This window comes from Staurois parvus, unplaced genomic scaffold (assembly GCF_062004578.1).
Source record: "Staurois parvus isolate SC_StPar_1 unplaced genomic scaffold, SC_StPar_1.0 ptg000886l, whole genome shotgun sequence".
In the NCBI taxonomy this organism is placed as follows: domain Eukaryota; kingdom Metazoa; phylum Chordata; class Amphibia; order Anura; family Ranidae; genus Staurois; species Staurois parvus.
The window spans coordinates 4,409,167-4,436,872 of record NW_028318682.1 but is presented as its reverse complement, the minus strand read 5'-3'; the positions used below and the strand labels follow the sequence as shown (position 1 = coordinate 4,436,872).

The following is a 27,706-nucleotide window of genomic DNA, read 5'->3' as shown; positions in this document are numbered from 1 at the left end:
AAAACCATGATATGTGGTCAAATTAACCTAAAATTTCATGCATTATCCATGAGCCCTATGAAGACCCTCACACCTCTGAAGAGTGATCGAGGTTGAGGATAAATTAAATATCAATGTGAAAACAATTCACCTCAAATATACATAAAGGTTAGTAGAAAAAATGTCAAAAGCCATAACAAAAACGTCCATATAGACAAACCATAGTCCATAAGTATGAGAAGAACATTTCACAATCGATGGTATTCTTGTAGACAATGCTGTAAGTACAAATGTGGATAGACTTGCTTCAACTGGTCAGAGTGCACACCTCCACCAAAGTGCCAGGAGTGCAGAAATTGTTTTATTATGCGCAACAAAAAAAGTTCGGCCAGCAAGCAAACTTCCCATTGGACAGGAAGGGAAATGCAAGCTGCAAGCACCAGCTGTCTCTTGGCAGGGAAGATGATGGAATATAAACTTAATGCCCCATGTACCAACAAGATCCTGCATAAAAAGTGTCCCATACTGCATATCAACTCATACAAACACGAGCTTAGCATGTATGAGCTCAGATGCATTCTATGGAAGGATATGAATGGAGCGATTCTGCTCTGCCTACACATGGTGGACATTTACATCCTCTATTATGGACGTCAGGAAAGGAAGTGACAACCCCCCAGTAGGTTCTATTTGCCAACAAGGGTTTTACATAACTCCTGCCACCAAATAAATAAAAACACAAAAAAACTCAAAAACTACCTGGGGGGGGGGAACAAGAAAAAAATCTTGACACTTGTGGGCCCAATTTGGACCTTGTCACTTAGGGGTGTACTCACTTTTGTTGTCAGTGGTTTAGACATTAATGGCTGTGTGTTGAGTTATTTTGAGGGGACAGCAAATTTACATGTTATACAAGCTGTACACTCACCACGTCACATTGTAGCAAAGTGTCATTTCTTCAGTGTTGTCACAAGAAAAGATAGAATAAAAGATTAACAAAAATGTGAGGGGTGTACTCACTTCTGTGAACACACAGCTTGATAAGTTGTCAAACAACTTTCAGCCAGCTGGCTCTGTGGCGCAATGGATAGCGCATTGGACTTCTAGTAATGTTGTAGACATTCAAAGGTTGTGGGTTCGAGTCCCACCAGAGTCGCTTTTTCTCTTTAAAAGTCCTGTGTTCCATCAGAACAGCTGTTACATGGTGACCCTGCAATGTGTACATCAGACATGCCAAACTGAGTGGGATAAAAGTGACAGGGGGCCGCACTTACCCCTCTCTAGACAAGAATTACAGCACTTTGGTAATTAACACAAAAAGTTCAAATTACACCATTTTATCAGTAAATCGGGCCCATAGAGCATTTCCTGAAGTACTGAGCTGCAAATTTACATGAGGAAGTGTAGCCTGTGTCAACTGGAAAACAACCGAGACCCATTCACATTAAATCCTTAACCACTAGGGGACCGCCCACAGTACATATACTGCGGTAAGGCGGCCCCTGTAGGCAGGATCACGTTTATAAAATGGCAGCCTGATTTCGGAGTAGGGGGTGCGTGACTGCCCTACCCGTAGCACCGATCATGACCAGGGGTGTCAATCACCGGGTCCCGTCTGGTGATTACCTGCCAGAACCCGGCGATTACCGGCAAACACTGACAGGGAGCATAGCTGCATTGTTTTCAATGGAGCTCTCCTCCCTGTCAGTTTTCAGCACACTGACCCAAAAGGCTGTGCGCATCCATCCGGATCAGTGTGTTACAGTAAAGCAGACACCCCCACCCCCCTAGTAAAACACTTCCCTCACACAGTTAACACTTTGCCTTCTAATATTAACCCCTTCCTTCCAGTGCCATTAGTGCAGTGTCAGTGGTTTTTTTTTTTTTGCACTGTATTGGTGTCACAGGGCATGTCAGTGACCCCAAGTCAGTTCCCCCCGTGTCAGAATGTCTGCCGCAGTCCCGCCATAAGTCGCTGATCGCTATTAGTATGAAAAAAAAATCCAGTATCTATACCGCCATTTGTAAACGCTATAACTTTCACGTAAACCAAATTAATTTACACGTATTGGGAATTTTTTTTTAGCAAAGACATGTCGCAGAATACATTTCGGCCAAAATTTATGAATAATTATATTTTTACATTTTTTTACTGGATGTTTTATAGGAAAGTCCAAAATATTGTTTTTTTTTCCTCAAAATTGACGTTTTTTTATAGCACAAAAAAATAAACGCACAGGCGATCAAATACCACTGAAAGAAAGCCCAAATCATAGAGAAAAAAAAAAAAAAAAAAAACACGCAAATTTCATTTGGGTGCAGCATTGCATGACCGTGCAATTTTCAGTTGAAGTAATGCAGCTCCATAACACAAACCGCTTATGTAACCGCTTCCTGACCGCCCTATAGCAGAAATACTGCTACAGGGTGGCATGGGTGCACAAAATCACATATACATACACATTATATACATACACACACACACACACACGTGATTTGCGCTAACATGATTTTCATGCCCCTTCCAGATAGCATCAGATTGCTCATCAGTACACCAGTAATCATTTAACTCCTTGATTGCCAGGAACACGCTCATACACAAACCTCCATTGCTAGTATAATGTATGAACGGATCAATATCTTTGATCCGATCAGCACTATACCAGCGGTCACATTAGTATAGCGTCCCCAAAAATGCAGCGTTAGCGGGATCAGCCTTGGCACCTGCATTTAGCCCCTATGCTTAACCCCCCCACTTCTCCCCCAGCAAGCGCAGTGTCAGTAGATCACTGTCACGTGATGCATTGCACACAAAATCGCAGTGTTCGCAGAATCAGGCCTGATCTCTGCTAGCGCTTGCCGCTAAAGTTTGATGACTCTCATATGCAGCAGAGTGCCAGTACTAATGCCGTGCTACCTTTTGGTGAACTGGCGAGCACTAGTGGCCTAGTTCATCCAGGTATTTCACATACCAGCACTGCAGTATGACTTGGTGACGTGGCGAGTCCCATAAGTGCAGTACAAGCTGGTGCGGTGGCGAGCACAAGTATTGTCCCGCAGCCACCAAGAAATCGCATACAGGCCTGTAGAGACCTTAGTATCCTTCCGGATGTGCTTGCAAATCCCAATTGGCAGCCCACAAATTCTGCAGCACCGGTACTGCCCCCATCCACTACCCAACCCAGAATTCAGGTGGAAATAGCAAATTTAACTACCCCCCTTGATTTTTTGGAGCGCTTTTTCATGGATGATTGTGGATCAAAGCAATTTATATGCACAATTTAATCACCTTTATCAACCTTGCCAGACCATTCACATGGAAACCCATTACAGTTTTGCAAATTTAAATTTTTTTGGACCTAACCCTCAACATGGGCATTACTTAAAAAAAAAAAAAAAAAAAAAAACACAAATTGGTCCACAGACCCAATTCATCACATGCCAGTGTTCTCTGCTGCCATGGCCAGGCATAGATATGAGAGTAGAATATGTTTTCTGCATTTCAACGACAATACACTGTCGTCCTTGGGGTGACCCTGAATTTGACTGGCTCCACAAAATTCAGCCCTTCGTAAATCACCTTAACCAAAAAGTTTGCAGATGTCTATACTCCCCAGCAAAAAAATCTGCGTTGAGTCCCCCATTAATTTTTCTGGCCGCCTTCCATTCAAACAATTTCTCCTCAGCAAGCGTGCCAGATATGGGGTCAAAATGTACAAGACCTGTGAGAGGACAACAGGCTATACATAAGTTTCGGATTTACGAAGGAAAAGGTAGCACGTGGAACCCCCCAGATGCCCAGACTACATGGGGACCAGTGGCAAGATAGTCTGGTGTCAAACTTTTTCCATATGGGGTACCACTTATATGTGGACAATTTTTATTCAAGCATGCCACTATTTAGACATTTGTACAATCTTGGAACTGGCGCATGTTGCACCGTGCGACCTAATGTGTGCCCACCATTAGAAGCGTGTGGATGCAGGGCGGTATAGTCTAATGGTGGGCATACCACACACTTTCTGGCAGAGATGTCTTCTCTTTTTCCCCCATTCAGTCCACAGGCTGCATACAAAACAAAAAAAAAAAATCAACATAGTGCGTCACTGGTCCTTGTTGGGTATATATGCTGGTACATCACTGGGCTTTGAATGGTTATACCAGGAGGATGCCTACAGCTGCAGGCATCATCCTGGTATCATTTTTTTCAGCCGGCAATCAGCTTTCATGTAAAAGCAATCCTAGTGGCCAATTAGCTGCAGGATTGCTTTTACAAGCAGCAGAATATGATGCCCTCCCCCGCTGCCTTCCTCGACCTTGGGCAGTCCCGTGCAATCTGGGAAACCTGAGAATGCAGCTGGTGTTTCTGCCAGCTGACCATAGAGCTGATTGGAGACCAGAATGGTGCCAATCATCTCTATAGCCTAAGAAATTGGAAGCTATGAGCATTTCATTACTTCAGTTACGCAGGGTATAAGTGCCATTTGTAAATTGGGAAAGCATCGGATCACACCGATCTTGGTTTGATTAGATGTAAGGGCAGAGGAGAGATCTAGAGTCTGATAGACTCCAGATTTCTCAAAAAAAGAATATATGACAATGACCATTGAAGTTATAGGGGATATTTGCATTCCCTGTGTTAGCATTAAAAGTAATGCAAAAAAAACCCTCCCCCCCGCGCGCACACCTGTGTGCATGAGCATTGACCCTGTGGTGGTATGTAAACAGCGGTTGCACCATGCATGTGAGGTATCACCGTGAACGTCAGATCAAGGGCAGTCATTCTAACACTAGACCTCCTCTGTAAATCTAAAATGGAGCCTGAAAGGCTTTTAAAAAACATTGCCTATGGATATTAAAAATGTATGCAGTGTGTCGCCATTGCACGGTGCATGCGCAGGTTTTAAAGCATGTCATGTTTGGTATCCATTTACTCGGCATACCATCTTTTATATTTTACAAAATAATTGGCCAATATATTGTGTGTTTGTGCATTAAAAGTTAAAAAAAAAAAAAAAAAAAAAAAGTGTATTTGTTTTTAAATATTGTATTTGAAAAATCGCTACGTGAACATCATGACATAAAAAATTGCAGCACCCAGCATTTTATTCACTAGGGTGTTTGATTTAAAAAAAAAAATATTATGTTTGGGAGTTTAAATTAATTTCCTAGCAAAAAATAAGGATTTTTTCATGTGAACAAAAAGTGTCAAAAAAAGGCTCGATCTTCAGGTGGTTAGAAGAGTGATGTCTGGCATAAACTTATAATGCTGGGTATAAAATGCCCCCACCCCCCAAAACGACCTGTTTTTTGGAAAGTAGACACCCCAAGCTATTTGCTGAGAGGCATGTTGAACCAATAGAAGAATTTATTTTTTTACCACAACTTTTTGAAAAATTAAAAAAAATAAAAAAATAAATACATTTTTTGTCACACAGAATTGGCACCTAAATTAATTATTGCTCATACATGCCATGGGCATAAGTGGAATTACTCCCCAAAATACATTCTGCTACTTCTCCCGAGTATGGGGGTACCACATGTGAGACGTTTTGGCAGCCTAGCCAAGTACAGAACCCCAAAATCCAATCAGCACCTGCAGGCTTTTAAAGGGCTTTATTTCCTCATTACACTTCCAGACTACCCATCACAGTTTCGGAGGCCCTGAAATGCCAGGATAGCACCACCCCCCCAAATGATCCCTTTTTGGAAAGTAGACACCCCAAGGAATTTGATAAGAAGCATGGTGAGTATTTTGAATATCTGGTCTGTTGCCACACATTTTTGGAAATGAAGAAAAAAATTCTCTTCAAAACCTTGTGACAGAAAATAGGATCTGCAAAATACTCACCATGCCTCTTTTTAAATTCCTTTGGGATGCTATAACTTTCACACAAAGCAATCACACTTATTGGGATTTTTTTTAACCAAAAACATGTAGCAGAATACATTTTGGCCTAAATTTATGATGAAATTTTAGTTGCTTTGGATATTTTTTTATGACAGAAATGAGAATATGGTTTTGTTCAAAAAAAAAATTGGGGGGAAATGGGGAAATTAAAGAAACTAATTTAAATTAAATAAAAATTTATATTTAATGAACAAATTTAGATCAATAAATTAATAAATTGACAAACCATAAATAATAAATCAATAATCGCTAATGAAACAATGTCTAGTTCAATATTTAAGCCATTAGGTGTTAAAGCATCAGTAAGGAAAATCCATTTGGTTTCCCTTTTTAGTTAAATTCCCTTACCCTATTAAAACCTCGCCAAGAACGGGGGATGGTGTCGATTCCCCAAAATTTAACACAAGAAGGATCCCTATTATACTTTCTAAAATGCAAGGATACACTGATATTTAAATCCAATAGATATATTGTGTAAATGTTCAGTTTTGCATGAATTGGGCATAAAATGTGCTCTGAACGGCATCTAAGTCACAATAGAAGAACACAGTCTGCTGAACATAATACTACACAAACATTAGATGTTGCCATGGTTTAATTGCACATAAAATGTAAACATTCACAGTGCAGGGAGGAAAAAGTATGTGAACCTTTGGACTTAATAACTGGTTGACCCTCCTTTGGCAGCAATAGCCTCAACCAAACGTTTACTGTAGTTGCAGATCAGACCTGCACAACGATCTGGAGTAATTTTGGACCACTCCTCTTCACAAAACTGTTTCAGTGTAGCAATATTCTTGGGATGTCTGGTGTGAATCGCTCTCTTAAGGTCATGCCACAGCATTTCAATCGGGTTGAGGTCAGGACTCTGACTGGGCCACTCCAGAAGGCGTATTCTGTGCTGTTGCAGCCATTGTTTTGTTGAATTACTTGTATGCTTTGGTCATTGTCCTGTTGCATCACCCATCCTCTGCGGAGCTTCAGTTGGCGGACAGATGGTCGTACGTTTTCCTGCAAAATGTCTTGATAAACTCTGGAATTCATTTTCCCATCAATGACAACAATCTGTCCCGGCCCTGAGGCAGCAAAGCAGCCCCAAACCATGATGCTCCCTCCGCCATGTCTTACAGTGGGGATGAGGTTTTGATGTTGGTGTGCTGTGCCTTTTTTTTCTCCACACATAGTGTTGTGTGCTCTTCCCAAACAACTCAATCTTGGTTTCATCTGTCCACAGTATATTTTGCCAGTAGTGCTGTGGAACATCCAGGTGCTCTTTTGCAAACTTCAAACGTGCTGCAATATTCTTTTTGGACAGCAATGGTCCTCCATGGTGTCCTCCCATGTACTCCATTCTTGTTTAATGTTTTCCTTCTAGTAGATGTGTCAACAAAAATGTTACCATGTGCCAGAGATTTCTGGAGGTCTTTAGCGGACACTCTGGGATTCTTCTTTACCTCATGCAGCATTCTGCACTGTGCTCTTGCAGTCATTTTTACAGGACGACCACGCCTAGGGAGAGTAGCAACAGTGCTAAACTTTCTCCATTTGTAGACAGTCTGTCTTACCGTGGACACATGAACATCAAGGCTTTTGGATATACTTTTGTAACCCTTTCCAGCTTCATGCAAGTCAACAATTCTTGATCGTAGGTCTTCTGAGAGCTCTTTTCTGCGAGGCATGGTTCACATCAGACAGTGCTTCTTGAAACCAGTAAACCCAAAACAAGTGTGTGTTTAAGGGCAGGACAGCTGTCAGCAACACATCCAATATCACACTGATTGGAGTCAAGGTTGGCTCACTCCTGGCTCCAATTAGCTCTGGGAGAAGTCATTAAGCTAGGGCCTCACATACTTTCTCCTCCCTGCACTGTGAATGTTTACATGTTATGTGCAATTAAACCATGGCAACATCTAATGTTAGTGTAGTATTATGTTCAGCAGACTGTTCTTGAAAGGGAAAGGGAAACCAGAGTACAATTGCCTGCAAAAAAAAAAAAAATCCTCTTCAACGGGTGGAGGTAGGCAAGAAACAGTTGAACTGCCACCGCGTGCCCCCAGATCTGATTATAGTTACAAGGTAGCTGTCACCAATAGATTTGAGCCATTGTATAATTATAGGGATCCCCCTTATTATCCACCAAAACCTTTGTGAATTGAAAGAGGAAGGGGGAGAGGTTGGGGACATCACCCTTACATGGGAGGGCTACCCCAAAACTATCACCCACCTCTGCCATACCAAACAGGGGGACCATCCCCATATCCTTACGAGCCAAGACCGGTTTACACAAGAACGGAGGGAGAGGATGTAGAGCAGGAAGGAGGATCCAAATTCAAAAAGGAGAAGAAAAATGGATTAGATGGTATTTACAATTTGATTGGTAACCAAAAAAGAAAAAAATTAATTTGGTTCCTAGTTGTTGTAGAATCCCCACTATTTATACACTGCTGAAAATTCATAAAGATTAATTTACCCACCAGCTAGGCCAATAGTCAAAAGGTATTGGCTCAGTCTCTGCTAGACTTGGCCAATACCTGGACATTTTTCTCCAGACCAGTGTTGTGGCCATTAAATCCTATTTGAGAGAGACAAAAAAATAAATAAATAAATAAATAAATCTTTCAGCTTTTGGAGGAAGTTGATCTTAGAAATATCCCTGCCGGTTTCCTGGTAACAGTGGATGTTTGATCCCTTTTATACCATTATTCAACATGAAGATGCATTATTGGGCATAGAGTAGAAGAGAGGACATATTCCATATGCCCAGAAGTGTTTTTTGAGGAGATCTTTGGAATTTTGCCTTGCTCATAAATTACTTCTGGTATAATGGGGACTTTTTTCCCCCCAAATAAAAGGCGTTGCGATGGGCGCACGTTTTGCGCCACGAATATCCAATCTGTTTATGGCGGAATGAGAAGATAGATTTATATCTTCAATCATGGCCGTAAACAGATTCTGCTATACAAGAGATTTATTGATGACCTGTTCATCTGGGCAGGTCCTGAGGTAGAACTGATTCAGTTTTTGGATAAATTAAATCCTAATCCAAACATCAATTTAGATTGTCAGTACAATAGAGATGAATTACATTTTTTGGATCCAAATTATATTTAGGAAGAATGACGCTTTTCCAAAACGTATTTCGAGCCAACAGATCGCAACAGTTATTTATACCCCTTCATAGTGGGCATCACCCTTTGTGGCTTAAAAAAAATACCAAAAAAGGTCAAATAATGCATATAAGAAGAAACTGTTGTGAGGAAAGGTACTTTTTAAATCAATCAAAACGCAGCTGCAAAAACCGCAAAATGCAATGCAGAAACAGGTCAAACACAAACTGCATAAGTGTGAACCTAGCCTTGAACAGTGCAAAATCCCATTCAGGCAGCTGGCATGGTTCCTACAGAAAATAAAAGCCTTTCAACCTGTGATCGATTTCTTGAATCTGTCCTTTTGCATGTCTAACATCAACCTGCCATGAGTAAAACATGAAGGCCATTTTTCTTTTTAACTCCTTCTGAAAGTGCTAGCTACTGGTTGTTATCCCACAGTGCAAGCCTTAATATTTTACAAAGTACATATTTGCATACAAGTTCCAGGTCAGGGATTCTATAAATTCAATTGGGAGGATTCAACATGGCAGCCAGGCAATTGGCATTTTGAAGAAGAGCTTACTAAGAGCAGGCTTCCATTTTCTCTCATGACAGATTCATGGTGGTCATACACAGTCATAGTGGGTCACAGGCAGCTAAGTATGTAACAGATTTGACTATAAACTGAGGGTCCACTATGCACAACCTAGACACTTGGCATTTAGATGGGAAGGGACAATAGATCTAGCTGCATGGGCAGCTACGTATCTCACTGCTAGCGAGGGCCTAGAGAAGATGGCTACATTTTGAAGGAAAGCATACAGTCTATGTAAAAATGAATGGGCTTAAGTATTGGACATCACCCAGAGTTTTAGATGTTCAAATCTTATTGTAAATCAACCTTTTTTCCTCCTTTTTTACCCTTTTTAGGGCAACAAGGCTACCTGTTTAAAAAAGGAGCAAACCAGATTAGAAGACTTTCTTCATGAGGTTTGCATGTCACTCTGGAATGGGTAGATCTTAAACCCTTGTGTCCAGTAACAGATTTCTGGAAACCTCAGACTACTATATGATCAGCCAGGAATTGGCACCTGCTGGATCTCTTCACTCGATCATCCAGCCAGAGGTAAGTAAAGCTAATGAAGTAGCTGACATATGGAATTCGCAAGCAAATGCTGAAGTATTAGTCCTAGGGATCATGGAAATTAATAGAAACTGGTGTTTTGTCATGGAGGATACTTTCTATATATTGCATGCATTTATACCAAATATCGCTGGTCTGGTTGGAGAGAACTAAGGAAGGGCTAAAATCCCCAGTCAGCTATTTTCTCTGAAGTCTGCACTCTCTGGGCAAGATTTTCCTTAATCCAATCAAGAAGTTGGAACAGAAGGTAGTAGGAACTCTACAACATTAGGGGAATTCCCCTCAAACAGTTGTCCCATTGGAAGATTTCCCCTCACCTCCTGTTCTGTGACAACTGTAAAATTTGTATTCGCCATTAATTTGGTCTTTAAAAGCAGAAAGACAAAAATAGAGATTACATCCCTCCTTCCCCACCTCCCTTCCTAGTGAGCACACAGACAAAAATCATGATACAGGTTGTGATCCTTCACCATTCTATATTAAAAGGTTAGTCTGGTGTTTAAGCCAGAGGTCAAATTTAAAACCAGTTAGCCCTCCCATATTTCCTACATTGCCCAATTATTGCTGAAGTAGTTGGAGATTAAATTCCATCTGCAGATTTAAAAAAGTAACAAACATTGTATTGAATTTGATATTTTTGAATGTCCCTTTTTAGTACAAATTGTGTTTTTTTTTAAAGCAAAATTTCATATAATGGTTTTAACTTTTCCAGGTGGGAATTCCAGAAAAGCTGATCAAACGATGTGAATTATAGATTACCCAGGCTCTTGAATATATGCACAGCAAAAATTAGGTGCATAGGGACCTAAAGCTGGACAACATTTTGCTTATGGACAAGAGATGTCATAATGTCAAATTAAGTGACTTTGGACTGACTCAATTTGCCGGTACAGTTGTTCCATCAATGGCACCCCTCAACGCATACATGTCCCCTGAACTTTGTAAACTAGCGCACGAGAAGTCAATTGTCGTGGATCCTAGTGTTGACATCTTTGCCCTTGGTGTTGTTTTCTATGTTCTACTCACTGGAAACTATCCATGGGAAACAGTTCTAGTTCAAGATCTATTGTTTCAAAGGTTTATTTACTGGCAGAACAACACTGACCATGTTCTGTGATGGATTTGGTAAAAATGCCTATTTCGTTTCCTATTGAATATATATATATATATATATATATATATATATATATATATATATATATATATATATATATGCTATTTCTATAAGTTTTATAAATATTTACTTTTATACTTGAATATATATGTTGTGTGAATATTTTCTGCCTGCTGGGCTTTGTGGTACTTTAAGAAATCCTTGCTTAAGAAATATTTGCTCACAGGAACAGACCCCCTCCCACCGTGTGATTTGGAAGACAAAAGAATGTTTTTCTCTTTTTAAGATAAGACTGAAGAAGATCACACCTATACCATGACGGAGATTGTTTTCGTGTGGAAATGACCAATCAAAGACTAATATAATGCTTATGCTGTTGTCACATGACTCTTGCATCATTCTGCATATATAAGTTCACTTTCTCATTATAATAAACTAGAAGTATTCATAGACTGAACTTGTGTGTCAGCGTGAGTGTCTTCCAATGTGCGCACATTTCAAAGCTAGCGTCATAAATTAGGACAGGAATAGATAAGCACTGGATGATTAGGCCCATATCTAAAACAGTTCCACCACCAAGTGGTTGAGAGAATGTCAGCAGGAGGGCTCAAGATTTCTCATACTTCTTGCCCAAGACCCCAGCTGCAAGACCCAAGTCGGAGTGGTTCTAGATTTTCTTCATTTTCCTTGGAACTTTGAAGATGCCACCCAAGAAACCATGGATCTTGTGGAGCAGAAGTAAGAGGAGGATGTTGAAGCAAAGGACAGTGAGGTAGAAATCATTGTGCTGGAGAGTGAAGAGGACAATCATCATAGAAAACCACGGTGACATAGAATACATTGTTGTCAATTATTGCAGCTCTTGAATTTGCTGCAGTTAAAATCTCAGCAGTGCTTCTTTTGAAAGAGACCAGCAGTACCTAAGCTCTGAAGTTGAAGTCTAAACGGACCCCAATTATTGTCCTAAAAGGAGGAGAATAGTTGCAGAGCTTCTCTGCCCAGCTCAAATCATCGCCGTCATCTCAAAAATATTACTGAAGTGTTGAGATAGAAGGAACAGGGACAAGTATTTATCTTGTGACTATTTCAAAGGTTTTTCTGAGATGTGGACTTTGCACCGTGATGTCACCGGGCCTCATCACTACCTCTTTGAAAAGCAACTACCTCAACTACAATTCATGTTGCCGTCTCCATGCGTTTGTATCTATAGTGTCAATGCAATCACTGCACTAGGTATAGAATGCAATAAATTCTAAGTACTGGTTATACCTTTTGTATCGTGTAATTAATCTATTTTTGCTCTGCCTCTTATTTCTCCTTCAACACAGATTGAAAAAGTGTTACAAAACCCACAACAGTAAAATCAGTCTGTATATGCCGTAAAGCATGCTGGTTATACTCACTGTGGCATCTAAAGGGTCAATCCTCTGCATTGTGTAAAAAAGCAGTTCTCAGATCTTCTTTCAGTGTCCCCCTCTTAAGACATTGTGTGGCGTCACTCTGCACATGCTCAGTTTGGTATGTATTGTTAGAGGGTTTTTTTTTTCTTGGGAGAGGGCATGTGATCAATAGGGCCAATCAGCACTGTCCAGATAGAGGTCAGGGGTTCAGCATCCTTCTAAAGCAAAATGGACCCCCAGGTCACCAGAACTAGAGTCCCCATTGGAAGACTTCCCCTCTTTTCTGGAGACAACCCAAAATGTGGGATTTTTTTTTTGTACTGTCAAGGATAACTATAACTGAATAAATGTATACCCTTCTCCTTTACACCCCTCAAAAAGTCATACTTTTTCCCTAGAAAGGATAACTATAAACTGGACAAAGAGGGTGAATCTCATTAACGGGGACACAGACAGCATGGAAAACTGGCAGACGTTCTAATCCCTCTACACTCTATCCAAAACTCTTGAAAAAAAAAAAAAAAAGTGTTGCCTTTAATTATACTTTCACTGCTGCTCCAGTGATTTCCGCTTTCTTCTGGGTCCGGTGTTGAGTGGCCATGCTTATGCATTGTGAACACAGGAGATTGACCATTCAGCATGCATGCAGTTTAGAAAATGATTTGAAAGAATGCAAAGTGTTCTGATTGGTCATGGTGGACAGGCAAGCAGGTGACATCACGATCTCAAACTTCATCCAATTGGAGAACACTTTGCATTCATTCAGAAAATGTAATGCATGCTCTGAATGGCTCCCATTCTGAGAGGCCAGACTCCAGTGTTCACAATGCATCAGGCTGGCCGCTCAGCATGGGCACCAGAATCTAGTGAAGATCACTTTAGTAATAATGTCTACATCAGTTATTTCCAGCTTCAAGGGCATTGGCCAGATATGAACCAGTGAAACTATGTAAAATATATCTTGCATCTGGAATTATTTATTAAGTTACAAGACTCCCTTTCTTCAAACTCCGATTATGCAAAGCTACAACCAGCATATTCTGGAAATGTAACCTTCATAATAATTGGGGAAAATTGTGATACTGACGTGTGAATTTGTGCACATAAGTACAAAGGGGATGGTCACGTTTGGTAAGGATTATGGGCCTTCTGTGCAGTGCAGGCTACAACTGACCTGGTGCAGGGAAGCACAGATAAGAATCTGAGAAAACGCAAAACATTGGACTCAAGGGAATGCTAGGAGTATAGTGCAGCACTAAGGTGCTCGTCTTAAAAACAAGCAGGGCACAGGATACTTGTAAGAAACACTTACAGCACTGGGGGACAGGACTCACAAGGAGACAGGGGTATCTTACTGCAGTGGGATGCTAAGCATACAGGAACACAATATGTATGATGAATTTGGAGGTGCGCCGGATATGGGTGAGGTACACAAGCAGTCGAGGACAGGATGGATACCGATTGCAACTGATAAAGGAAGAACCCAGCCTGCCCGCATATACAACAAAGGTGAGGGCCCTTAGAAGGGCCGAGGCACAGAGTCTAAGGAGCAGTCTGGTCTTCTCCAGAGCTCCTGATGGTGGAGATGGGTTGTGCTGCAGACGATTCCCAGGTTGCGGTTCTCTGACTCACCCAAGCAGTCAGCTACTGGGAACTAAGGGCTAGCAAGCAGATAAGCATGCCTGACAACAATGAGGCACAGGGATCATAGAACAGTAGGGAGTACAGCCCAAGCTGGCAGGTGTGCATTAAATCACAGATACTGGGAACAGGTGCACAGAGACAATATAACTAGGAGTAAGAAGCAATGCAAAAAATAAAAAATAAAAAAAAAATAAACAAAAAAACTGGAATCACTAAGTGCATATAGAAATGCATGGGACACTGAAGAGTAAACAAACTAGGAATACAGTAAATCAGACTCAACACAGGTGATGCTAACAAAATTGAATGCTGAAACTCACACATAATCGCAAAAATACCAGAAGACCAAAAGCTAGCAGAGGTACACTTAGATATAAGGACACCAGAATGCACAGGAGATACTACAGGTACAAGAATACTGTTGCAAGCAAGAACAGACAAGGTTAGCTTTACTAAAGGCAAACAGACTCAAGAGCTTAGTAAATGAGTTAAACCCTTCACTTTACAAAAAATACCCAATCACATGCAAGGAAAGCTCCCCATATTTACTAAGTACTGGAGCAACTGCACGGTCTATTTGCCTTTAGTAAACCAGCCTCACAAAAGGGGTGTGAAGAAATAATTCTCAGAAAACCAGGACACCAGAAAAAAAAAAAAAAAAAAAAAAATCAACTTTTGCACTGGGAATCTTATTATAAATACAAAATCACTGGGGGACCTGGCGCCCCAGTTTGGGACATGGTCTGGCAAGGCTGGACCGGACTGTGTGTTTATTGTATCAACATCAGGTGGTTAACCAGCCTTGAACACAACAGAACCTTTAAAGCCATGGGAGATTGCTAGTCTTTTGGAAACAAGATTGCTCTGCAGCAAAAGCTACAGATCAGCGACAGTTAGCCTTCGGAGAGCTCAAGAATCAAAATTGTATAGTGCAGTGCTAAAACAACATATATACAAATAATAAATTATAAAGCAAACATATAAAGTGCTAAGATCCTTCTGGGATCTCAAAATATAGTGCCATATGGTGTATTTTGTTCAGCAAATAACTTGGTCCTGAATTTGGACCCAATATATATGGTGAGATGAAAATTTATTATCTGCATAATCCTAATGTATATCCAAGACACGGAAATAGACCTCAATATGAGGGTAGTCCCAGACATATACAAGAATAGAATCGGCCTAGATATGAAGGAAGGAGTCCCTTACCAGTTAATATTTATTATTAAGCATGAACCCCCAAAATATGATTACACACATAGGGATTTTTTATAGGGACAGAATGGAGAGGAGTCCTGGAATAGGGAATTGGAAAAGCCCCGTAAGAGGAGAGCATGCAGGGCAGGATACAAGGAGCAAAAACAAAAAAACAAACAAAAAACAAACAAAAAAAAGTGTAATGGAGAAGGGGTGTTCAAATCTGGGTAATATCACCGAGTAAAGAGGAATTGTTGGTGCTAGATAAAGGGGTAAAATATGCTCCCCCTAATCCAGCAAATAAATTTAGCATCTACATTGATACACAAAAATACATTAGGAAACTAAATTCAACACTAGTGTGCCTAGCAGTGATATTACCAACACTAACTTAGTGAATAAATCACTTTTTAACCCACATATTACCAATAACAATCAGGTGGAAGTTTAAAAAAAAAAAAAAAAAAGTCGGTCAACTTCGACATTGAGCATTCCTAAAAAGGTACGCATAATTTAAGCATGAAAATTGGTATGAACAGACTAATGAAGAGGGATAATATAATAATCAGGCCGGCCGACAAAAGGTGGAGGCATAGTGGTTTTACATAAGGATTATTATCTGAAAGCGTTGGAAACACAATTAGGAGACACTACTACTTCTTACCAGGTACTTCCAAAAGATCGACAGGGAAAAAAACAAAAAAAGAAACTTGAAAAATTAGTAAAGGATTAGAGAAAAAAAAATTGCTAAATAAGAAGAGTCTAAATATTTGGTACCGGAGTCCTGTAGGATACCGGTTATATATACAGTCCCAAAGATACCCAAGGATCCCACTAACCCCCCCGGAAGACAAATAGTAAATGGGATACAGTCAGTTTTAGCACGTATCTGCCAATATATAGACTTATTTTTACAGCCCTTGGTGAAAAACACCAAGTCATACTTGAGACACAAAACATCTTATACAATTACTTGATGAAGTAAAAGAAGGGGAGAATATGCTTGTGGCCAGTGCAGATCTATCTGTACTATATACTATTAATCATGAGGATGCTAAAGAATCGACAAGTTGGGCTCTGAGGGAGTTTGGTAACCTAACATGAAGCCAGAGGAAGTTTTTAATTGAATGTTTGCTATTGTGCCAAAAATAGTTGTGTGCCAAGCAGAAATCCACTTTTCAGGCAGATAAAAGGGAGTTGCAATGGGCGCAAAATTCGCTCCAAGCGTTGCCAATTTGTTCATGGCCCATTGGGAGGAGGAGGCAGTGTATCTACATCCCCAACAGATCTTAAATTGTACAAAAGATACATTGATGGCATGTTCATAGTGTGGGAGGGGAATGAAGCCAACTTGTGTTTTTTTAATCAACTGAATACAAGCACAAAAAAATATAAAAATTTTTGTGGGATTTTAGTATAGTACACATTCATTTTTTGGATCTGGATATTAACATTAGAGAGGGCAGTATTTTTACTAAGACTTTAAACGGGGTTGACCGTAATGGCTACATCCCATTAGACAGCTGCCATTATCCACCATGGTTGCACAACATACCGAAAGGGCAACGACTGAGATTAAGGAGAAACTGCACACTTAAAGAAGATTTTTTAGAACAAGTGAAGGTTATGGAAGAAAAATTTACTAGCAAAGGTTATCCACGGGAGTTAACAAAATACAAGAAATTGGTGATGCTGATAGAACCCTATTTCTGAAGGACAACTTAATAAAGGATCAGTTTGATGATCAACTAACTATAGTATTGGATTTTAATCAGCATATCTTGAAAATATCTTTAGAAAAACACTGGGCTATCCTCAGAACAGACTCCATGTTAAATAAGATTAGATCTGAACAGCCAAAATTTATATATAGGAGAGCTCCTACCCTCAGAACCAAACTAGTCAAAAATGTATTAGATCCACCACTGAAAAACAGGAAGGTCACATTCTTGGACCAAAAAGGATTTTTTCCGTGTAAAAATTGCTATACGTGCAAAGCAACAAAGGGACAAAATCCCAAAAGGACTTCATTTATTGCTGAAAGCAATGGAATTCAAGATAAAAGGACTTTATTTCCTGTAGGACAGAAGGGGTTGTCTATGTACTACAATGCGGATGTGGACTACAGTATGTAGGGCGGAAAAAAATACCTTTGTGGGTGCGTTTAAGGGAGCACGTCCAAAACATCAGAAAAGGCTTCTCCAAACAGTGTGTACAAACATTTCGTAGTGTGTCATAATAAAGATCCCTCCAGTTTAAAATTCGAGGGGGGGGGTTGAAAGATATAAACACTAGGAGGGAGCCATAAGATTAGGTCATTAAGCCAGGCTGAATCCAAGTGGATTTTTCTCATGCAGACATAGGTGCCTATGGGCCTTAACGTTGAGTTTGACCTAAACTGCTTTATTAGTGATTTTTAATATTTTATGATAATAAAGTGTTCATTTGTTGGATATAGCTTTATAAGACATTTTAATCTTTTATATTTAGTCCACCTGTTTTTATGTATAGGGTATTAATGTAGCAATACTTCTGGTACTTGTGGGTTCATGTGATTATATGTAATGCAAACATCTTGGTCGGTGTAATTACATGCATTTGTATTTATTTTTTACGTTTCTTGAATAATAATTTATTTTTTCAATTATAATTTAGTATTTATGACCCTTTTAATATATTTTTTATTCATACTTTGGATTTAGATTTTGTCCATTAATATAGGTTTATTAGATATTAAATTATTCTCCTGTCCATGCATTTAATACATAGAATGAAGGGTTCCTAGTTTTTTTTATATATTTCTTAATATCTATATTATTTTTTATTTTTATTGATATTTAATATTTATCCAATTTCTATATAATAAAGAATGTTTTAATTTCCATTCAATTTATGTTTTGGTTTTATAATGCCTTTATTCCATACATGTTCACATTCAGAATGCTGAATCTGTATGTATGTTTTTTTCCCTGGCATGGACTCATTTGTGGAAAGGGATTTTTTTTTTGTATCATTTAAATCTTTTAGTACGGTTTTTCAAGTAGTTCTCATTATATTTACATTCAGGTATGAAGAATGAGGTTCCAATCATGGCTAATTAATATTTTCATATAAATTTGTATTTTTTCCCCATGTTTCACCTGTAAGGAGCAGTGGTGCGGTGTCAGGGCAGAGCTGTGGAACGGACAGGTAGGCCTAGTTGCAGGGTAACGCACTGGCTGACGACAACCACCACCAACAGACCGAAGTCCCTCAGGGCGCGGAGTCTAAGTCCCAGGCTGCCCTTCACCAGGGCCCCTGATGGTGGGGATGGACTTGACGCAGCCAGGAACCAGGTCGCGGCCCCCGAGACACCCCGGCTGCGGTAATGGCCGCCGCCAATGGCGTGTAGCCGGTGAGAATGACAATAGCATAGTCAGGCAAGCCGGGTCGACAACAACGGGCCAAAACAGTACAGAACAGTAGACAGGAGAATCACAGGTCACGGGCCGGGTTCAGCAACGGAAGGTCAGATCGAAGGAAAACACAAAATGGTCTTAGTCACAAGCCGAGTCAGAATACCAAAAGAGTCACGAGCGTATACACAGAGCTGTAGCAAGACAAAGACACAAGACACAAGTGCAAAGAGCATGTGCGGATCACAGGCTTATATGTACTCTGGAGGGGATGGACCTCAGAGACCTGAAGGCATAAAAGCTTCCCACCATGCTCAGCAGAAATCCAAGATGGATGCCAGCACATGGAGTAACATAACCTCTGGGAAAAGGTAGGACCTTGACATGCGGTAACTGTATTGATTTCACCGCTCCTGACTACAGGAAAAATGGCCCTGGGTGGTCCGCCCCTGCTGGGTGATTGACATTTAGATAGCCTATAAAAAGGAATACCAGTCACCAATGGCGCAATCCTGAGGAAGTCACGTGTGGAGCGTGACGCAACGCGTTGATGCGCGGTAACGTAATTCTGGCAGACGCCATCTTGGTACACCTTGATTCATGTAAAGTACACCCAGAACATGTGGTGTGAATGCCTATGTAAAACTACTGAAAAGTGAGTGTAAACTTGGCGTTTTTACATCTTACATATTGGAATGGAAATCAGTCTTGCACTATGGAGGATTTTTCTTTCATGAGCTACATGTAAGTTGGCTGTATTGAGGTCACCTACCTACCTACCCACCCAGGGGAAGGGATATCTTTCATGCCGTCTATGGCGCCAGTGAGGGAAGTGTCTTTTGGAGGTTGGATAGCAAGGAGCTCTTACCCATAAAGGATCCAGGTGTGATCCAAAAGGCGCATTGGCCCACTGGGTTGTATGATGGAGGTGAGGGGGCAATTTAGCCATTGAAGGATTGGTTTGGTGCGCACATACACTGCACCATTTGCATGACCAGGAATAGCGAAGCACCTTATCTGCAAATTTTTTGCACTTTATTGGACGTTTATTTATACGATTGGGATACAACCCAAACATCAAACCAACACAATATCCACACTTCCTTCTATCAGTGACTGGGAATCCAATCCAGAAGGAAAATCTATATGAACATGGTGACCTTACTGAAACTAACAGAGGAACCTGGCATCCTTAAATTTGTCAGATCACAAACCAGGAAAAAAAAAAAAAAAAAAAAAAAAAAAAAAAACCCCCACCACTGTCACACACACACACACACACACACACACACACACACGGGAGACCTTTAGTATTACAGGATTATACAGCTCCACCTTCAGTAATGTGCATCTCATCCAATCCGAAAAAAAAATAAAAAATTTAGAGCCAGTGATCTTACGGTGGTGAAACTGAACAAAATATTACAAGCACATGTAGCACTACCCTCGTGAGGGCCACTGTCAGATATGGGCCCCCAAAGGTTGCCCTAACAGCCTGGGTTCAGACAATGCACACAGGTAACAGTTGCACAGACACTTGAATGCAGTTGAGTTTTTACTAAGAACCTGTCAGTAAAATGGTAAATTTACAGTTACAAGAATACCTCTTAGGCAGTTAACACCTTGCTGACAATTCAAACCGTAACCACAGGTGAACTTGGAAGATATAAAACACAATAAATCAAACAGGGTCTCAGATATGGTCAGTAAGGGGCCTCTGACTTCAGGTAGAAAAAGGGAAGAGGAAGACTTTGTCAGCCAGCTCCGTCAAAATCCTGATGCCACAGGTTCTGAAAACAGCACTCTATATATTAAAAATATGAGCTATGCTAAGAACAGTTTTAAACAGAGTTCCCCTTTAACATATGTACATGACCAAGTCCCAAGTCCTGGAATTGAGGAGTATCAAGGACAGTCCTGGTAGAAGGGATAACCTAGGTCTTCAGTTAGCTCAATAAAGGGCCCGAAGGATTGCTGTACAATGGTGACCAGCAATAGATATTTTATGTAAATTATTCCAGGTAATGGTCTCAAACTTGCAAGCAGGTGTGAGGTATGTATGTATGTATGTATGTATGTATGTATGTATGTATGTATGTACGTACAGTTGCAAGAAAAAGTATGTGAACCCCTTGGGATTACGTGGAGTTTTGCATGAATTGGGCATAAAATGTGCTCTGAACGTCATCTAAGTCGCAACAATAGAAGAACACAGTCTGCTGAACATAATACTACACAAACATTAGATGTTGCCATGGTTTAATTGCACATAACATGTAAACATTCACAGTGCAGGGAGGAAAAAGTATGTGAACCTTTGGACTTAATAACTGGTTGACCCTCCTTTGGCAGCAATAACCTCAACCAAACGTTTCCTGTAGTTGCAGATCAGACCTGCACAAAGATCTGGAGTAATTTTGGACCACTCCTCTTCACAAAACTGTTTCAGTGTAGCAATATTCTTGGGATGTCTGGTGTGAATCGCTCTCTTAAGGTCATGCCACAGCATTTCAATCGGCTTGAGGTCAGGACTCTGACTGGGCCACTGCAGAAGGCATTTTCTGTGCTGTTGCAGCCATTGTTTTGTTGAATTACTTGTATGCTTTGGGTCATTGTCCTGTTGCATCACCCATCCTCTGCGGAGCTTCAGTTGGCGGACAGATGATCGTACGTTTTCCTGCAAAATGTCTTGATAAACTCTGGAATTAATTTTCCCATCAATGACAACAATCCGTCCAGGCCCTGAGGCAGCAAAGCAGCCCCAAACCATGATGCTCCCTCCGCCATGTTTTACAGTGGGGATGAGGTTTTGATGTTGGTGTGCTGTGCCTTTTTTTCTCCACACATAGTGTTGTGTGTTCTTCCCAAAGAACTCAATCTTGGTTTCATCTGTCCACAGTATATTTTGCCAGTAGTGCTGTGGAACATCCAGGTGCTCTTTTGCAAACTTAAAACGTGCTGCAATATTCTTTTTGGACAGCAATGGCTTCCTCCGTGGTGTCCTCCCATGTACTCCATTCTTGTTTAATGTTTTCCTTATTGTAGATGTGTCAACAAAAATCTTAGCATGTGCCCGAGATTTCTGTAGGTCTTTAGCTGACACTCTGGGATTCTTCTTTACCTCGTGCAGCATTCTGCGCTGTGCTCTTGCAGTCATTTTTACAGGACGACCACGCCTAGGGAGAGTAGCAACAGTGCTAAACTTTCTCCAATTGTAGACAGTCTGTCTTACCGTGGACACATTAACATCAAGGCTTTTGGAGATACTTTTGTAACCCTTTCCAGCTTCATGCAAATCAACAATTCTTGATCGTAGGTCTTCTGAGAGCTCTTTTCTGTGAGGCATGGTTCACATCAGGCAGTGCTTCTTGAAACCAGTAAACCCAAAATAGGTATGTGTTTTTTAAGGGCAGGACCGCTGTCAGCAACACATCCAATATCATCACACTGATTGGAGTCAAGGTTGGCTCATTCCTGGCTCCAATGAGCTCTGGGAGAAGTCATTAAGCTAGGGCCTCACATACTTTTTCCTCCCTGCACTGTGAATGTTTACATGTTATGTGCAATTAAACCATGGCAATATCTAATGTTTGTGTAGTATTATGTTCAGCAGACTGTGTTCTTCTATTGTTGTGACTTAGATGACGTTCAGAGCACATTTTATGCCCAATTCATGCAAAACTCCACGTAATCCCAAGGGGTTCACATACTTTTTCTTGCAAATGTATGTATGTATGTATATATATATATATAAAAAGAAGAAGAATTAAAGTGGTGTCTACATTCTTCACTAAGGGACACTGCATGCACACAGTGTGGGCTTCTGCCTGCTCACCTATCCTGATTATACTGTGGCTCAAGGGTTCTGGGGTGTCCTGGAAAGCTTTCACAGAATCTGACTAGCGCCTGGTGATACTGTGATTCTGCTGTGGATGAGACGGACTATGCTCACAACTCGGCTCAGTCACGTCTGCCGACAGGAAACTGCAGATGGATATTCTAGTGGATGGTCAATAGCTCACACACCAAAGACTCCTGTTCCATCCAGATTGTGGCCTGCTCAGCGCTCCACAGCAGCTGAGTCCTTGCTTGCAGCTTCAGCCTGTAATCCCAAGAGGAAGAGCATTCTCTAGAGTTCGACCTATATATTATTCCCAGCATTCACCTCTCTTCCTCCAGCTGGCTAGAACCTGTAGTTCCCAGCAGCATCAGTTTCTGGCAAGCCTCTCCCATCCAGACTATATGTCCCACAATCCCATGCTCTCTCAGTGCCATGAAGCACAATGTCACTATTATAACTGGACACTACAGGGGGGCATTAATGCAAAACAGTTATTATAAATGTCTGGCAGTGGCACAGATAGGTTGACCAGCACTGGGCTACACACAAATGCATTAACACAGACACCATTAAAAAGGGCATAAGGAAAAGGATTTCTGCACATCTGTGGGACATTTCTTACAACCAGACCACACTGTGGAAGACTTGAATGTTTTGGTTCTTTTGACACAAAAGATCACGGTTTAAAATGTAGACCTCAGGTTTGTAAAACAACATTTTTATGACCACTATAACTTCCATAAAGCAGCATCAGCCATTTCTATAGAAACGAGCCAACATTCAGCCCGTGTGAGCTGGAAGAGGCATTACTGAAAAAAAGAAAAAAAAAAAAAGTCTGCATATTTGCGCATCTTTATGCTGAGAGTGCACTACCCAGGCCACCTTATCGCCATTACAGTGATCAGTTACTGTAAAGAATGCCCCCGTGTTTTTTTTTCTTTCTGAATGTGAGGGGAGAGATACATTGCTTCTAAAAATCCAAATTTAACAGTACATTGTATAAACGGCATGTTAATGAAAAAAAACAAAAACAAAAAAACACACCACACACAAAAACACACACTACAGTACTCAATTGTTTCTGAAGCAAATGCACTAAATATGGCTACAATCACAAGACATGCAAAACAAAAAAGAAATTTTGTTTTGATTCAGTAACAAAATTTCAGCTAAAATTTGTTAAAATTAGTTTTCAGATTTGTTTCATTAATTTCTATTCAAATTTATGAATACGACCATATTCGGAAAGATTTCAACCAAATTCAAAGTCAGTCGAATTCAAAAAGATTTCAAGCAATCCCCCTCCCCTCCATTAAAATGCGGCTGCCGAACTAGATTGAATTAGATTTTTGATACTGGCTGTCACTGACAATTCAAAAATACGATCATGGGCACATTTTTGGCCACTACTACCAGAATGCATCAGCGTTGCACAGTATATAAGGCCATCTGTGGCAGCCATTTTGTGTGAGAGAGGAGATATAGCTAGCGAGTTTACTACTGTGTTGCAGCTTTGTATTTGCGGTGAGCTTAATAGTATGTGTTTGGTGTGCCATTTCTGATAGCAGGATGTTGAATGTGGAGAGGGTGGGTGTGTTCGAGAACGTGGATGTTGGGGATGGAGGTGCGGCTGTGAATCTGCAGGACCTTGTGGGTGTGTGCGAGAATGAATGTACATGGTGGAGAGTGGTGTGGGAGGGGGAGGAAGAGGAATGGAGTGCTACCCCAATCCGAAGGAAGAAAAGACAAAAAAAGAAGAAGAGGACACTTTCTCCAGAGCCTGGGACCTCAAAATCTAAAGTTCTAGTTGATGCTGGGAGTGGTGCCACCACTAATCACCTCAAGCAACTAAAACCAGCAGTACATTGGCTAATCTTAGAACTGGCTGTAGATATAGCATAGCTTTCTGTAGTACAACATGTTGGGAGGTGACACTATGGTCATAACTGGTTTGCAAAGTTTTAATAGAGTAATACTTCCAATAAATTATTAGAACAGAAGATATTTAAATCCAATGCCAACGTAGTGAGAAGGGCTGTTTCTAACCAATAAATTACCTCCTCCACAAAATTAGTTGTGGAGCCATAAGCTTTTTTTTCCCTCCTTGAACACGTCAAAAAGATGTTCCAATCATTGCCTGTTCCACTATAGAAATAATATAGGTATCAAGTATGTCAGGTCTAAAATATAACATGTTACTTGTGTAACATGTTTGCTATAAAGTAATTTGACTATAGGAGCACAAACCACTACTCATTTTGGAAGGTGCACAAGACTTTTGTAATATAGAATTCCCAGTAAAGGTAAAATGTCACTAGGAAGTTTGAACATGTCAAAAAGTCCTTAGAGGTTCAATTGTTAACATTAATTTGAAACCAGTGACAATCAAGACTTGTCAACTTTCTGAAATCCATAGTAATCTGAACATGTTCACACTGTAGCCATCATCACAAAGGCATAACTTTTAATAATCAAGTTTAGTTGATGCCTTAGATTCAAATGAAGGTTTGTGGCTTTCTGGCTTGACTCCTGTTGAACATCTCTAGAACTGAAAAGGTAGTTTCTGAACCTCAGATGTCCACTTAGCAGTCTTGGTACCAGAAAGATATCTTGAGACACCAAGATTGAACTTAGAGTTTCTACATAAATAGATAAACTTATGCAACTTGGAACTTCTACACTAGTTGCCCATTCAGTGGCCAGGCAAGGCTAGTCTTCTAACATTTATCTCTATTGTACGGTTTTGTTTTTGTTAACATCTAAAATATATTTAGAGGAGATTTTCTAGCAAAAAAAAAAAAGTGTTTGCCTGAAATTTGTGTGCCGTTATCTGCAAAGTCTGATATCACCATATTCAAAATGGCAGCCTACTTAACTTGTCATAGTCCTTTTCACCAGTTCTTTCAATCTTACATCTTGGAACATTTTCACAGGGAAATGGGCAAGGGAATTCTCAAAATTACAAAAATAATTGCCAAATTTGTAGATTTGAACCTGTAGAACACATACCACTTAACATCTTTAAAATTATTGTTTTATTAAACATCAGAGTTTTGTTGTATATATTTTGGGAAGGACCATAATGCACAAAGATCAACCAATAATGCATACAAGATCAGTTATGGGTTAGAGCAGGGTAAAATCCCAGTCAGGCAGCTGGCATTGTTCTCATAGAAGACTTTCAACCTGTCTCAAAATTTCTTGATTCTGTCCTTTTACATTGCTTAACACAAGCCTGCCAGGCGAAAAACCAGAGGCAACCCTTTCATGCACAAGAGTGCCAAGATCTGGCTTTTATGCTAAAGTGCAATTCTTAATAGTTTACAAAGTTTATTTCGCATACATCTTCCAGGTCAGTAATTCTATAGATTGGTGAGCTCCTCTTGAAAATGCCAATTTCCTAGCTGTGGGCTCCCAATTCAAACAGCAACATCTACGTTTGATAGATTTGCTGTAAGCTGGTCATACAGTTAGAATGGGTCACATAGACACAGTGGTGTATTTAGATTTTGTGCTACCCTAGGCAACACAAATTTTGCGTGCCCCCCCCACTGAGAGAGTTCAATAAGTGTGTGTGTGTGTGTGTGTGTGTGTGTCTCCCTTCCCCCCCCCCTCGCTCTCTCAGATCATATGGGACTACACACACAGTATGATTACCCCCTACCACACACACCTCCTCTAAGGGCTGCGGATCTTCGGGCAGCAGGAAGGGGAAGGGGGGGGGGTGCAGTCCTATACGATCCATCAATGTATAAATGAGCTGCATGGATGATGGGAGGGAGATCCCACAGAACACAGCTCACCTCCTGGCTCTCATCTCCGCCACTTCTCTCCCTGCTCCAGGCTGTCCCCTGGTCCTGGCTCATCAGCTGCTGAAGGGAGAGAGCATCGCTCTCCCTGAAGCCTCACCACATTGATCCTCCTGCTGTCCGGGCCACTACAAGAGTACCGGTAGTACCCCTCTGATGGTGGCCCTGCACGGCTCTGTCCGCCGCTGCTCAACAGGTCCCTTCTTCTGCGGTGCGGTGCCGCCCCCTAAAAATTGTCACCCTAGGCAAACGCCTTGTTTGTCTCATGATAGATATGCCCCTGCATAGGCCACTGAGTATGACAGTTTTTACCTTCAACTGATGGTCCTCTATGCACAACCCATATACTTGGCATTTATAAGGGACAATAGTTGTAGCTGCATGGATAGTAGCAGTTGCAGCATGTAGGTACAAATCTCACTGCTACCAAGGGCCCAGAGAAGTGGACTACATTTTTTCTCAAAAACATACAAGCTATGTAAAATTTAGTAAAAAGGTATTGGATGTCACCCAAAGTCTTAGATGTTGCAATCTTACTGTAATCAGCTTTTTTCCTCCAACAGGTAGACTTGCACTCAAAATTGGAGAAAAGGGGGCTAACTATGCATAAAGTTCCATTTATACTATCTACATATTTGGAAGAATCGAGAGCCCTACAAAAGTTGTAAGTGATCTATTAGGGGGAACAGTCAATTGTCTCTCTCCCTCTCTCCTTGGGTTGTCACTGAACAGAGGCCGCAAATCTCCAGAACTGCAATTGAAGGGAAATTCCTCCAATGGGACAAATGGAAAAACCTTAGAGATTTTACCTATTCTTGTCGTTACCCAAAGCAAAAAGAAAGGTTATAGTTATAAATGCAGTTTAATGGGTCTGTGCAATGACTCTACACAGAATAGTGTAGTCTATAGTAACAAGTCAGATTTTTAAAAAATTGTAGTTAAATCATAAGAAAAATTATAAGGGCTACTCACTGTAGAGTTGCTGCTTTCTGGCCTAAACAGAAGCAAAGTGTTTATTGGAGGTAGGCTTGTATTAAAATGCGTGTAATTGAAGAGATTAATGTGGCTTAACTCATGGTGAGTATGGCCATTCTCACCCCCTTCCCCAAAAGTAATAGTATAGTGACTAGTCAAGTCCTTCTGAAAACAGCCACCATAAGTATTAATCCAGCTATGCAAT

General features: G+C 40.6%; 1 protein-coding gene and 1 non-coding gene across 2 annotated transcripts in view; one reads left to right on the top strand and one right to left on the bottom strand.

Annotated features, from left to right (window-relative positions):
- The window catches only part of EVA1A (eva-1 homolog A, regulator of programmed cell death), a 576,027-nt gene that overhangs the window by 310,130 nt on the left and 238,191 nt on the right, over positions 1-27,706 (bottom strand). The gene's annotated exons all lie outside the window — the stretch shown is intronic.
- TRNAR-UCU (transfer RNA arginine (anticodon UCU)) lies at positions 1,049-1,135 on the top strand. The gene is given in 2 exon segments: positions 1,049-1,085; positions 1,100-1,135. It is a non-coding gene; the product is annotated as a tRNA-Arg (tRNA).